At 34.0% G+C, this 15,090-nt stretch overlaps 1 pseudogene; it reads left to right on the forward strand.

The window, feature by feature from the left end:
- Nucleotides 1-2,934: 2,934 nt before the first annotated feature.
- Nucleotides 2,935-5,850, forward strand: LOC125865868 (uncharacterized; annotated as a pseudogene).
- The last annotated feature ends 9,240 nt before the right edge of the window (nucleotides 5,851-15,090 follow it).

A 15,090-nucleotide genomic window follows, 5' to 3' on the forward strand; every position in this document is an offset into this window, starting at 1 on the left:
ACAGTCTTCTCATTTGGAGTTGAGTTTTTCCTTTCTCCTTGTTGCATCAATTTTGTTGATCTATCTAATTTAACCACAAGAAATATTGTAATTGCATAACTGAACAACTCTCACAATCTTGCTTATTTTAAGAAGAAAAATAGAAAACTTACAAAATTTGTAGTTTTAAAGTGGAAGAAACCCCTCTATTTATAGATAACAAAGGTTAGTATGAAAAGGTACTTATCGTGCCGTATCAAATAAGTCAGAACTTTCAGAAAAATCACAAGTTGTTAGAAATGTCATAATTTTTTGAAAAAGTCACTACCCATCAATGTGAAAGAGTGTCAGGTTTTAATATAATATAGAATAAATAAATAAAATATGAAATATAGAATATATACTAAATTTAGTATTTTAAGTTGGGGTATTATAGTAATTTAACATTCAAGTTAGGGAGTTCATGCTTTTAAGGTAGTATAGATAGATATAGATATATTCTAATTGTACCAAGGAGTAACTGAGTATTGTTTTTACTAAAGCATTGCTTCTTCCTCTTTGATATCATTGAATTATGTATATACTTTAATGGTATCAAGTACTAAACGCGCATTAGTAGTTAAATCAAGGGGTATGAAAGTAAGGGGGTAGCTACTTATAAATAGTTTCCCTCTTTGGGGTAGAAGTGTTCTTTTCCCTAGAAATAAAGAGTACAAATAAAGTCCAAAGAGGAGTCAAAGTTTCCTTATAGGATGAAACTCCTTTCAAGGAAGAAATCATAAATTTTCTTATAGGAGGCCAAGTCCTAGTCGAAGTAAAAGTCTCAGTCTGTGATAAACTAAGGCATGAAAAATCTCCAGTATATATATGGCATGAAGACCATTGAGAGATGCACATATTGCATATTCATGAAATTTATCATCTTGAGAGCAATAACCATTGGAGCAAAACAGTTGGACTTCATCATAGCAATACATGAACCTGGTTCACGAGTTGTGTTCAAGTTTGTACTATTGAATATTGAAGTTGGATTAGAAAAAGGTTAGAGTTGTTAGTTTTTATCGAGTTGTTCTAGGTTTTGTTGAGTTGTAATACTTTGGATTGAAGAGAGTAGTTGTGTGGGTGAGATTTGTAACAAGAAGCGAGTTTGACTTCTTGAAGAGTAGTTGGTGAAGTTTGTAACAAGAATCGAGTTTGATTTCTTGTAGAGTAGTTAGTGAAGTTTGTAACAAGAAGAAAAATCATCTTCTTGGAGAGTTGTTAGAACAGTTAGAGTTAATTGTTGAGTTGAGGTACTAGAGTTAGTCCCTTAGATTGTTGAGTTGTAAGTTGAAATGGCTCTTTGAAGTTAGTGAAGGTTATTGGAAATTCTACACATTGTACGTCATGGTTTTTTATTCCCTTGAGCAAGGAAGTTTTCCACGAAAAACCAATGTTATTTAGTTTTTGTTCTAATATGACTCTAGGAACCAACTATAGAAATAACTGTTGGTGCATAGTTTTTTTTCAATATTTCTAGCCGGACAAGAGAATATCTAAGAGTGTCAACCAATATTCTCTTATTCCCAGTAGATGGATTTTGTACCATTGGGGTGAAGTTAGGATTAAAATTGGACCTTGGCTGAAATCTTTAATGGAAGCTACTTTTGGTGAACCACTTCATATTGAAAATATTAGTAAAATGCTGCTTGTTTTGAGGATGTTGTGGTGGTGAGACATAATGAAGGGGGCTACTGGTGAAGGGTGTATCCTAGAGTTCGAGCTACATGGATCCCGACTCGTACTAGGATTATAAAAGCGATTATTACAAAAACTTGATGCAAGTAGTTTGTAATCATTACAATAAAAATAGCTTTTAGCGGCAATGAATATGCACATTAACAAAGAGAGTTAAAGTTTTTACCTGCATTAGTTAATTTTTGTTGGATCCAATGTCGAAATAGACTTTAGGGACATTTACAAAGAGTGTTAATCGCCTCTAAAAAGTGCATTTAGCAGCGATTAAGCTATTAGCGTTGATTAATTACTGCTAGAAATCATTTTTGGTATCTGCTACGCTAGATTTGTATCTCGTTGTTGTCCATAGTTAAGCCAAAACTAGCAAGCTGATCTGCTGCCGCATTTTGCTCTCTATATAAATATTCTTCTACTGGTTTATGCATTGAGTTCAGGAGGTACCTGCAATCAGAAAAGATAGAATTAGAAGTTAGCTTCAACATTGTGATATTTGGATATTTCTAGTTCTTCCTAGCAAGATGCTTTCAATCGATTACATTTTCCCCAAAACTTTGGATTTGCTTCAAATAAGAAAAGATTTAAGAAGCAAAATTTTAGTCAGTTTTAAAGGCTCTTACAAATAAGTAAAGATTTAATAGTTATAACTTCGATTAATTTAAAGTCCTAAATATTAGCATAATAACAATTTAGTCTATTGTAGAATCTTTTAATGAAGAACAAAAAGTTCAATCAATATAAATTGACATATAACCATGTGAGCTCCAACATGGAGTTTGATGTATAATCCCCATCAAAAGGGGTCAATATATCTTGCCAGGATATAAAGGTTGATCTGAGCTAATGTTGTACCAGCAAGCTAATGTCCATATAGGACTAAGGAGTCGGTTTTGGTCTGATGGTTGAGCCTTAAATACCTACATTGGCTAAGGACCTTCATGTTTTTTATATAATATAGATCTAGATATAGATAGTTTAGTTAAATTCAGAAATTAATGGTTAAACTTTGGTGAACTCTAGTAGTGGCTAGCTTGTCTAATTTTATTTCCTTGTTTCCTTTGTCATCCAAAAAGCTTGTGGTTCCTCACACTAGTCACGTTTCTAAGTTTGCATGGAATATCATACATATAGTTTTATATTTTATGTCTTTACTACACGTCCAATATCATTATATATCTCCATCTCAAATCTAAGCCCTTTCCTAGCTTTAACTAAGACAAAATGGCAATGAATAAGCCATACCATGCTAAACAACATCCTAAGACAAGTTATTCATTCTCCATCTATCTCATCCTCATCATCACTTGTCCCATTCTATTCATTCTTTTCCAAATCAAATTTCTTCAAACCCCACCTTCCTCATCTCCATTACCATCATGGGCTTTCTTCAATCAAAGGCAAAAAGTTATCATCAACACAACTTTCAATAATCTCACCAAAGAATTAATGGTGACCAAGAAATTACTTCGTGAATCGGTTATATTTCTTCCTTTGAAAGACTTACGGTACTCATCGACAGCTCAACAAGGTCACACATGGTTCATGAGTTCAATGTATGACACACATGAAGAAGGTGAAGTCCAATACCAAAGATTCCCTTCAAATGCATCAAAAGGTAAAGTTTTGTGCCTTAAAGGTAATAACACTCATGATGGCGCATAGAATTCATATGCACTAGCATGGCCTGAATATTTGCCTTACAACTCTACTTTAAAGAAAGGTCTCACATTTGTGTCAAACAATCACTATAATTATGATAACATTTGGCATGGCTTGTCATCTATGGTACCATTTGTAGCATGGCATATCAAGAACAGCCAATGTTCGCGTACTCCCACTAGATGGATTTTGTACCATTGGGGTGAAGTTAGGATTAAAATGGGATCTTGGTTGAAATCTTTAATGGAAGCTACTTTTGGTGAACCACTTCAAATTGAAAATATTAGTAATAATGCTACTTGTTTTGAGGATGCTGTGGTGATGAGACATAATGAAGGGGGTATGTCTAGACAAAAAAGGATTCAAGTATATGATTTGCTAAGGTGTAAGGCTAGAATTTATTGTAATGTAAGCGAAAGGAAAACGCCAGTGATCGGAATGACAATGTTCATGAGAGTTAACAATGGACCAAGATCTTTCAAGAATGATTCTGCTGTCATTGGAATTTTTGACAAGGAATGTAAAAAGATGGAAGGCTGTCACTTCATACTTGCTTACTCCAATAATCTCACTTTCTGTGAACAGGTAATACTCCCTCTCTCATTTCTAAAAGTAGCTTAAATTATTTATCGTTTTAGAAATTCAAGACAAGATTAATTACGTATTCTTTTCTACTTTACCCTTACTAGTAAACACATCAAAATGATAGTACATAATAAATAGACCCGTTTGATCCAGCTCACAACAATTGAATCTCTTGAAGACCTTAACCAGAAAGGATGTTAAAATATCTATATTTGACATATATAGCAATAGAAGTCCAAGGCCTAATGAATTTGACAGCAGATTTTACAAAGTTGCTTGAAGTGTAGTAGGACAGGATGTCACTAAGGCTGTCTTGGAATTTTTCAAAAATGAAAATCTGTTGGCTCAACTCAATATTAAAATATAGCCTTGATATCGAAAGTAAGTAATCCTGAACAGGCTAGCCAATGTTAAATGTATCTCTAAAATGATATGTTCCAAATTGAAAGATGCAGTGAAGAACATAGTGGCTGAAAACCAAGCTTCCTTTGCTCAAAGGAGGTCCATGATCCATAATGTACTTATTTGTCATATCTTATGGAGGCATTATGGTAGAAAAACTTCACCTAGGTGTTTGACGAAGATAGATTTGAGGAAAACATATGAAATGTTAGTAGGGTCGCTGGATTGGTTGTTAATATGGTTAAGTCCAATATATTTGTAGCAGGGGAGGATGACAAAACCAAGAAAGAACTACTACAATTAACTTACTTGGAAGGCAAGGAATTGAAAAGTGTTTAGGAGCTCACATTTACATATAGACACAAAAGTGACAATGATTAGGAAGGAAATGGTAGATAGATTAGAGTAACTCCAACTATCAAAGAGAGCCTATAGGTGTAGTTCATTGATTAGTCATTTGATTATGTAATTACTACCTTTGTTCTTTTGTTGGAGACCTGACTTAATTCCTAGAAGATGGTAGAGAGGTTAGATGCTCTTTAATTAGGTGTTTTGTTGTTATAGGTTAATGGTAATTTCACAATGGATATCAATAATAAATCTTTGTTATTGTGATTTGGTGATACTGGACTTTGTTGAAAACATCTTAACAAGATTGAATATCAATTTGGAAGATGCTTTGAGATAATTTTAAAACTAAATATCAAGCTTGAAGACGACTCCATTCATGTGTATCGCATGTATATTTGAGTAAATGACCATGTATATCAGTATAATTTATCCTGTGTATTGGTTGCATCTCCTGTATATCATGTATATCCATAAAAATCTGTTTGTGAGATACACTGATACACACGATATATGATATGGGCTTCCGAGAATTACCTTGTGAATATTATGAGTTATTGAGTGAATTCTGTGAGAAAAGAAAGCTTCTATAGTAATGATTAAGGTGATCATTCAAATCTTTGGTTCAAATACTTCTAGATAATAATGTGTCGATCACTTTCGTATATTTTTTAATAATGTCTTGTTCTTATCAAAATTGTTAACTCATGTGTATTATTTCGATGATGATTGATTTAATGTTTACAGGTGAGGGTGATGAGTTTGACAGACATACTAATATCTCCACATGGTGCACAATTAACAAACTTGTTCCTCATGGACAAAAACAGCAGTGTGTTAGAGTTTTTCCCCAAAGGGTGGCTTAAAATAGCAGGTGTAGGCCAATATGTGTATCACTGGATAGCTAGTTGGTCAGGGATGAAACACCAAGGAGCATGGCGTGATCCTGATGGCGATTCTTGCCCTTACTCGGACGATGATAAACGTTGCATGTCCATTTATAAAAATGGCAAAATTGGATACAATAAGACCTATTTTTCTGAATGGGCTAGACGTGTTCTTAATGAAGTGAAAATAAGGAAGAAGGAAGAATTAGGCTCAGAAAAGAGTTCACATGTTACTTCTACTACCTGTTACTGTTAATTTATCTTTGGATGATTTTGAACTATGCCTAGTATGAAGTCAAGTCACCTTTCCTTTTTATGCTCTGAGCAAGGACAAAGTTACTTTGTATATGTTGTTGGTGGTTGGTGAAGACAAGTATTGTTGGGTTCTGAAGGGTGATTTCGCATCATGCGGAAGCTTACAATTGCAAATAATATGGTTGATAAATTAGATGACAAATAAAATTATACTAAAAAACATAATATTATTATATGATAGGACCAATTGACCTACATAATTAAAAACTAATAAAAAAGACATTAAAACTGTAGAGAGAAAATCTCTCCATAAACAAAACTCTTAATTGTCTACATTGTGGATGCTATTGTGTTATGTTATGAGAATAGAGATCTTCAATTTATAGATCTCCAAATTTTTCCTCTAAGAAAAGAATAAACCAATCATGTAAGAATATTATATTTCCTTTCTGGAAAAGTAAAAACATTTATGGTAATGTTTTGTCTTTTCTTTTAGGAAAAAATAAACTTCAAATAAGGTAAGAAAATCAAGACAAAACCCTAACAAATCTCCCATTTTGGCTGGATTTTCTTGACAAAACTTGATCCACCTTCTTCAATTGCATGATAATCTTTGTTCTTCATATAGTCTTCATCACTGCTGCTTGTCATGGTTAAAAATAAAGTTTAAAATATATGGGTTAAAAATATTTTGTTTTATTTTTAAAATTGCAGCAATAGAAATGTTGAAAATATGGTTTAAAACTTCTTCTCCATATGTAGCTAGATAGAAATCTTCTTTATCATCAAATTGGTTGCAAATTAATTTGAAACCGCCTTGAACCTGTCTTCAACCTCGATGAACCTGGGTTATTGAACCATTGGATCATTGAATCATGTGCTCTGATACCACTTGTTGGGTTATGAAGGATGATTTGGCGTCACGTGGAAACTTACAATTGCAAATAATATGGTTTATAAATTAGATGACAAATAAAATTATACTAAAAAACATAATATTATTATATGATAGCACCAGTTGGCCTACATAATTAAAAACTAATAAAAAAGACATTAAAACTGTAGAGAGAAAATTTCTCCATAAACAAAACTCTTAATTGTCTACATTGTGGATGCTATTATGTTATGCTATGAGAATAGATATCTTCAATTTATAGATCTCCAAATTTTTCCTCTAAGGAAAGAATAAACCAATTATTGAAGAATATTATATTTCCTTTCCGGAAAAGTAAAAATATTTATGGTAATATTTTGTCTTTTCTTATAGGAAAATATAAACTTCAAAAAAAATAAGAAAATCAGGACAAAACCCTAACAAATATCTCGTAAAATTAGTCAGGGTGCATAAGTTAGCCCAAACACAACGATTATCAGGAAACTATGATGAGCCTATTAGCATATACCAATTGACCATCAAAAAGTATAACGAGTCTATATTAATTTTAAGAATGATACGACCAAATGGAATGAGATCTTTTCACCCCTAATAAGAGATTTCTATTTTGAACTTGAGAAGTGTAAGCGTCTAAAGTTTCAATATTGAAATACAGTAAACAGGAAAAGAAAAATAGCAAGCAAACCATAATATTTGTATTTGAATAAATGTGAAGGTTACAATCTTTATAAAATCTCTTAAAAAGATATGTAATCCCCTGATTCTTTTCTCCACAGATGTTCTTGATTTGGCGGAATACTTGCGGCTCAATACTTGGAGCGAAGACTTCTTTGTATGCGGAAGACTTGCAGATCACCACTGAAGAGCAATTATGTATTTTTGTGTGGATGTATGTGTATATCTCTTTTGGTCTTATGAAGACCTCTTTATATAGGTTTGAGCTAGGACTTTAGGGGTATTTTGGTCTAAGCAATTTTGACCCCTGGGCCTGAAGAACATGAGTTGGGCTCATCTTGTCAATTTAATGGACTGGCCCAAATGTTATTTGGACTTGATTTAAGTCATATAATTCTGACAAAAATATTAATCCGACTTTATTAACCAGTAATTTAACTTGGTCAACGTATCATGCATTTAAGATTTAATCCAAATTTAGTATGGATTTATCAATAAAACTTCACTGTCTACAAATGCCCCCTGCTTCGAGGCTTGTTGGGGTGCTCGATTTATCGAACTTGTAAAGACAAGCCTTGAAGTATTTGTGAAGCAAATGTTTTTTTTTCGTAGTTGATCTTTCAAGAAACATTTGAAGCTTCATGAGAAATGACTATGCCAATATGTTGATGTCAACATTTACCAGAGTCTTCATGACAACATTCTCTAATTTGTAAGATATCATTTGACTTTCGATTGTTTATCAACTCATTTTCGACTTGAAGTGTTTTGAGCTCATGAAGACTTATCGCATGACATTTCTTCATAGTTTGGTAATTTTATTTGGGTCATCAACTATAAAACGACCGCCAATTCGATGAGCAAGGATTGAGTCTACAAGCTTGACTTGGTGATACAGAGCTTATGATTTTGACAAAAAATTTAGGCGCTGCTTTCTTTGGGGTTGAATGCCCTGCTAGTATTTTTTTCTCTTTCTAAATCACTTGAATAAAATGCAAGGCTAATTTGGATGATTGGGAGCATGAGTTTGATCTAGGGTTCATAGAATTGTTAGTATTTCGGGTAATTAGTAATTGTCTATTGATTCTCGTATTATATTGATTGTTTATAGAACAAGAACAAACAGAACAAATTCGGAAAGGAAAGGATCAAGTTTCGTAGGGTTTGAAGCTTGTTTCGAGATAGGTGATGGTTGTGATTCTATGATTGTGTGATGTATGCTTGTTCTTGCTTCATTATGATATTTGTATATTTATGAATGTTGCAATGTTGATCACACTTGTTGTAAATGAGATAGATGAATTATCATCACCATGAAATAATGACTTAGATGTATGATCTTGAGGATATACTTGTGTTTGTGATTGTGGTGTGTGGATGGGATCAGTTGCCATGTTGTGGCATAACTAACTTAGATCGGTTGCCAGGTTCCGGCATAAATATGGGGTTGGTTGCCACGTTCTGGCATAAATATGGGATTGGTTGCCATGTTTCGGCATAAATATGGGATTGGTTGTCACGTTCTGCCATAAATATAGGATCAGTTGCCACGTTCCGACATGCTAACAATTTGGGTTTGGGTTCCATGAGAGGACCAATCGTGTGATATAAAATATGAAACTGATCGTTGTTCGTAAATGTTGATAATATTGTATATGTTGATATATATGCATGTGATTATATTGTTGTCTTGATTTGTTTATTTTGCACTAGTGGGATAGCCGCGTGATCTTACCAGTACACTGTGGTTGTGTACTGATACTGCACTTGCTCTTATTTTTGTTGAGTACAAGGCATCTTGAAGCGGCTACTGAAAGACCTCGCTCAGGAGATGAGTGATTGTCGCTTTAAATTCTAGGGTGAGCCAATTCTTCCGGGCTGCCATGGGATTCTCTTTCGTCTATGTCCACCATTTCCGGACTTAGACAATTGTTTTAGTTAGTTTATTATTTCATTAGTTTGGGGTTGTATCCCTTCTTGTTTAGATTTGGTTAATTGGTATATGTTTTCATACATTGCCTTTCAGGTTCTACGTTATTTCTTCCGCATTTGTTTAGTTCTTATTAGACTTTTGTTGGAATTTATGGGAACTCCCTATTTATTGCCTTAGTATTTGACTTAAATCCCTTTGTTATTGCTTTAGTTGCTTGGTTTGGGTTATAGTAGTTGTTCTCTCACTGGTGTGTTAGTGTGGGTGCCAATCACGATGGTCTGGGTCGTGACAAAGTTGGTATCAGAGCCGAGGTTTGTTGATCTCGATGTACCAAAATGAGTCTAGTAGAGTCTCGCGGAAAGGTACGAGGACGCCTTTACTTTTCTTCGAGAGGCTATATGACTTTAGAAAATCTCTTTATTTTCTCTTGTCTCCTTTCATGCTATAACTTGATTCTAATTGGTATCTGTCGATTCAAATTGGTATCTAACCTCCTTCACTCTTCTGTCTGTAGCTGGTTAATACTAGGTATAACTGCGTCAGACCGGTAGTTCCTGTCAATGCTCAGACTGAGGAATCTATTGTGAAAGGTCGCGGTCGAGGCAGGTGTAGAGAAAGAGCTAGTGGTAGAGGCAGTGGAAGAGTAGTGCCTGCTGGAAATGGATCTCCTGTACAAAATGCTCCTATTTAAGAGAACCCGCTTGCTCATCATGAAGAGACAGAGGAGGGTGTTGATGTTAAGAACGTTGAGGATGTGGGACAAGGGGAAAACATGCAGGCTGAGATTACATGTATTCCTCCCATCGATCTAGTGTTAGCTTAATAAATCATATCGTTCTTGAAAGGATTGGCTAGTCCTAGAGTGCTTCCACCTGTTCAAGCAACTCAAGCTCCTACTAATCCTTTTGTTGCTAGCACTGCGCCCAAGATGGGTGGAAATGTGGGTACTGATATTTTCTTCCATCCTTTGTTGGGTTCTGTTACGACTGGTAATGAGCATGAAATGTTGACTATGTTTTTGAAGCTAAAGCCTTTTGTGTTTCTTGGTTCTGAGAATGAAGATGCTTATGAGTTCATCTTAGATTGCTATGAGATGCTTCATAAGTTGGAAATTGTCCATCAGCATGGGGTTGACTTTGTGTCTTTTCAACTTCAAGGTGAGGTTAAGCAGTGGTAGAGAGCTTATATGGAATGCAGATCTTCCTTTTTACCTCCACTTACTTGGACCAAATTTCATGCTCTGTTTTGGAGAAATATATGCCTAGGACCTTGAGGGATCGTAAGAAGGGTGAGTTTATGGCTTTAGAAAAAAGTGGTATGACTGTGGCTACTTAAGAGGCCAAGTTCCATGCTTTGTCTAGATACACTACTCAATTGGTGACTATTGAGGAAGAGAGAATTTGGTTATTATTAGGGGACTAAATTCTGAGTTACAAGTGTTATATGTTCATATGACTTCAGCAAGGAGGAATTTCAATGAGGTAACAGATTATGTTAAGAAAGTGGAGGGGGTGAGTCGAGACGGTCAAGCTAAGGCATGGACAAAAAGGGCCAAAAATTTGGGTAACTTCCAAGGTTTATATATTTGACCATAGATTTTGAAAAAAATTCCTTAAAAAGTTCTCAAGTATAAAAAATGGGTCCGAACAGTTTGTTGAGAAGGGCTTAATAGTTCTTAATTTTGTGGCCAGAGAGTTCTCATATATTTTGAAGCAAATTTTTAAAAAGAAAATATTTTTAAAGACATAGACAAATAATACATTTTTTGGTGAAAAACATTATAAGATCTTTCCACATGACGAGTAGTGATATACATCATGAGTTCTTAGGCTTACAAGTTGAATATAACATATTTGGTGTTTGTCCTTTTCCTGACCCTATCGAATGGTAGATACAAAAGTATCTTGCATAGAGCAGTGGTTAACAACAAGACTTTAGAAAATCACTTGCTTTGTTTCTTTGTCCAGACAAAGATAAGGTGGTGAGTCCAGCAACTGAATTGGTGGACTACAACAACCCTCGACTATATCCTGACTTCAGATGTCTTGCTCATCTTGAGTTTACTCAAAAGCATCACAGAGCTGATACGAACACTCTTTAAGCTTTCTCGATTTGGCTTCAAAACAATAATGTTGAAGCTTAAGAGATTTACATGTCAGGTTCAAGATTGAAGGCCTTGGAATCTTTTGTATATATGTTGAATCTTTGATTAAGAGCTACAGATATTCCCGTTGCAATAATTCTATTAAGTAAGACACCTAGTATTTAGGAGTTGATTTCTATTTCAGTTTGGTTTTTAGTTATTAAATACATGTCTTTTGATAGTCATCAATAATATAAAGTTCTATAGTGAAATACATAATTTATCCTTCAACTTTTCTTCCATTGTTATTTTCCTGCATTTATTTTCTTTCAATAACTAATAGGTGGGATCTAGAGCAATTTTTCTGAAGGGACCTTTGAGTGAAGAGATGGATTTCAAAAATTGTTTTTCATGAATGACTCATGCTGTTTTTAGTAATGAAAATTACCAATTATGTGTTGTGAGAACGAAAAATTACTTTGAGACCCTTGATCTTTAGGAAGCAAGACGTGGAAAAGGATTATGAAATTAATCTGTTACAAAATAATTCAACCATAGCGCAAATCAAGAGTCACAAGGAAAAGAAAATCTATGAAGTTCACGACGAAAGCAACTTTGTTTGTTGTTGTCTCAACAACTATTTTAAAGTGAATTATATTTCTCCCATCACCAAAAGAAATTTGGAATTATTTTAAGAAAGAATATATTGGAGGTAAAGGAACTCAAGTTGAAAAGAAAAAAAACTCCAAGTAAATCAAAGAATGCTTCGATAGATTGCTTGGGATTGATAACCAAGTAAGATTTCTAGGCACTAGATCAGAAAAGGTAAGAGATAAATATAAACAAAAGCAGCCAAAGGTTGATTCATTGAATAATTTGAGTTTAGCAAAAAATACAGAAAGTCATTCTTTGGATGTGATATTAAAGACTCCCTTCATTAAGAGGAAATGGAGTGAATGCCAGAATCCTACGAAACAACCTTCCCCCAAGATATTATAGAAAAGACATGTGATAACAGTCGTATTAAAGAAAAGAAGGCAAAGGTTTCCAATTACATGGGAAAAGACTTTAGTAGAAGCAGTGCTAGTGAAGGGGCTGATGGAAAAGGTAGTGGTAAGAAGAGAGAGCGAGTCGGACAAGATCTAGATTGCACTCTTTCTCAGCATGGTGCAGATGCTGAAGATTCTTCAAGAGAGTTTGATGGTTCTATCGATAAAATGTTCAAGAGAGATAATGTACATTATGATTGGTGTTTTCCATAATAGAATATATAACAAAACTCTCCCCCCATCAATACTCATCCATTCTATTATGTTACGGATCAAAAAATGGATTCGGGGAGTGAAAAGTTTACCTGTTGCCTCAAGAATGGTGAAAAATGAGTAGGAGTCGCCTGTGTTTCAGTCCTTAGCCCTAAAAGTTGAAAAGTGCATAATGAGGTCGTTTAGGGATTTAATAACGACTTTAATTCGTGTCGAGCCCGCCACAGCGACACCCACCCCGCTACAGCCGCCCTGCCAGAGCGACCAAGATCCCCCCAGGGCGGCTTGCACAGAACCATTAAGCTATTTAATTAATTCCAAGACACCTATTTCATAACACACCTCTAACCAACGACGCTAAGAAAATACCCTTTACGCTAGGATCGATTCCGGGAGTTCTACTCACCCGAATACAATTCCAAAAAGTAGTACGGATTCCTTAACGAGTTATGTATCCCCTCATGTAATCAAAATCATAATTAAACCAACTGATTGTTACCAGATATCCCTACAACTTAAAGACTCCGATTTCGTCTAAATATTGACTTGGTTGGGAAAAATCTAAATACTATGAAAAAGTTTTTTGGCCCCAAAATTCCCTCCGTTGGATCTTCTATAACGATGGGAACATGTCGTTACAACAACTACTATGTAGTCTTCTGCATTGATCTCAAATTCACATGTGAACACTTTCAATACTTGGGTGGGCAAGTATGAATAGAAACATTTAATCTTTTTCTAGGTTAGGAGAATCCCTACTTATAGAGATTTCTTCCCAATCAAAAAAGGAGAACAAAACACAGTCTATTTTCTTCAACCAGAAAAATACACAAAAGTTTTCTTTTCAAAAGAAAAACTCATGCTAGTATCCTCTTTTCTCCTTAGAAATAGGATTCTGAGTTATAGTTAAATATGGTCACTGTAGGGACCACATAATTAATTACTGAGGCTTCCTATTATGAAAATAATTCCAAACAATTAATTTGAATTATTCTTACCATAATAAATTACAAATCATTCCATTAGAAATTCGTAATTACACTCCTCTATTTATTATTCGAAATTCCCCATTAAACACCTATGTAATTCACCATGTTAAGATTACAGATACTAATCAATAAATTAAATTACTGACTAATTTAATTCAATGATTAATTTCCTTTAGAGCACTACCTAACTTCTTTAATGTGTCGGATTTGTTGAGAATATGTCTTAGGATATTGCAGAAATAAAACAGTTAGCTATTTTTAAGGTTTTTAAATTATGTTATTAGAGTCCTATTTGACTTATACTTAGGAGTTAGTTCTTTTTGTTTGTTATTTGAATTAAATTGATAAGTTAGTAACTTATTTTTCTATTTTTTGTTAGGAATTATATATGCACTACGCTGAGACACAATGTAATATATATCTTGTATGATTCGCTCTCTCTTCTTACCTCTACCTTTTCCATCAGTCCCTTCACTAGTTCTGCTTCTACTAAAGTCTTTTCCCATGGAATTGGAAACCTTTGCCTTCTTTTCTATAATATGACCGTTATCACATGTCTCTTCTATAATATCTGGGGGAGGTTGTTTCTTACGATTCAAACATTCACTCTATTTATTCATAATTAAGGGAGTCTTTAATATCGCATCCAAAGAATGACTTTGTTGATTTTTTGCTAAAGTCAAAATATTCATTGAATCAACCATTGGTTGCTTGTGCTTATATTTATCTCTTACTTTTTCTGATCTAGTCCCTAGAAATCTTACCTTGCTATCAATACCAAGCAAACTATCCAAGTATTCTTTGATTTTCTTGGAGTCTTTTATTCTTTGCAACTTGAATTCCTTCACCTCCAACATATTTTTTCTTAAGGTTTTTCCAAATTTCATTTGGTGATGGGAGAAATATAATTCTCTTTAAAATTGTTGTTGATACAACAACAAACATAGTTGCTTTCATCGTGGCTTCATGATTTTCTTTTCCTTGTGACTCTTGATTTGTGTTGTGGTGAGATTATTTTGTAAAGAATTAATTTCATAATCCTCTTCTACTGCTTCCTTCCTAAAGATCAAGGGCCTCCAAGTAATTTTCATTCTCACAACTCATAATTGGTAATTTTCATTACTAAAAACAGCATGAGTTAATCATGAAAACCTATTTTTGAAATCCATCTCTTTACTGAAAGGTCACTTTAGAAAACTAGCTCTAGATCCCACCTATTAGTTTTTGAAAGAAAAGAAATGCAGGAAAATAACAATGGAAGAAAAGTTGAAGGATAAATTATGTATTGCACTACAGAACTTTATATTATTGACTAACAAAAGATATCTATTTACAGACTAAAAACTAAACTAAAATAGAAATCAACTCCTAAATACTAGAATTATTGCAACAGGAATAGTTGTA

Source organism: Solanum stenotomum, chromosome 5, assembly GCF_019186545.1.
Source record: "Solanum stenotomum isolate F172 chromosome 5, ASM1918654v1, whole genome shotgun sequence".
NCBI lineage: Eukaryota > Viridiplantae > Streptophyta > Magnoliopsida > Solanales > Solanaceae > Solanum > Solanum stenotomum.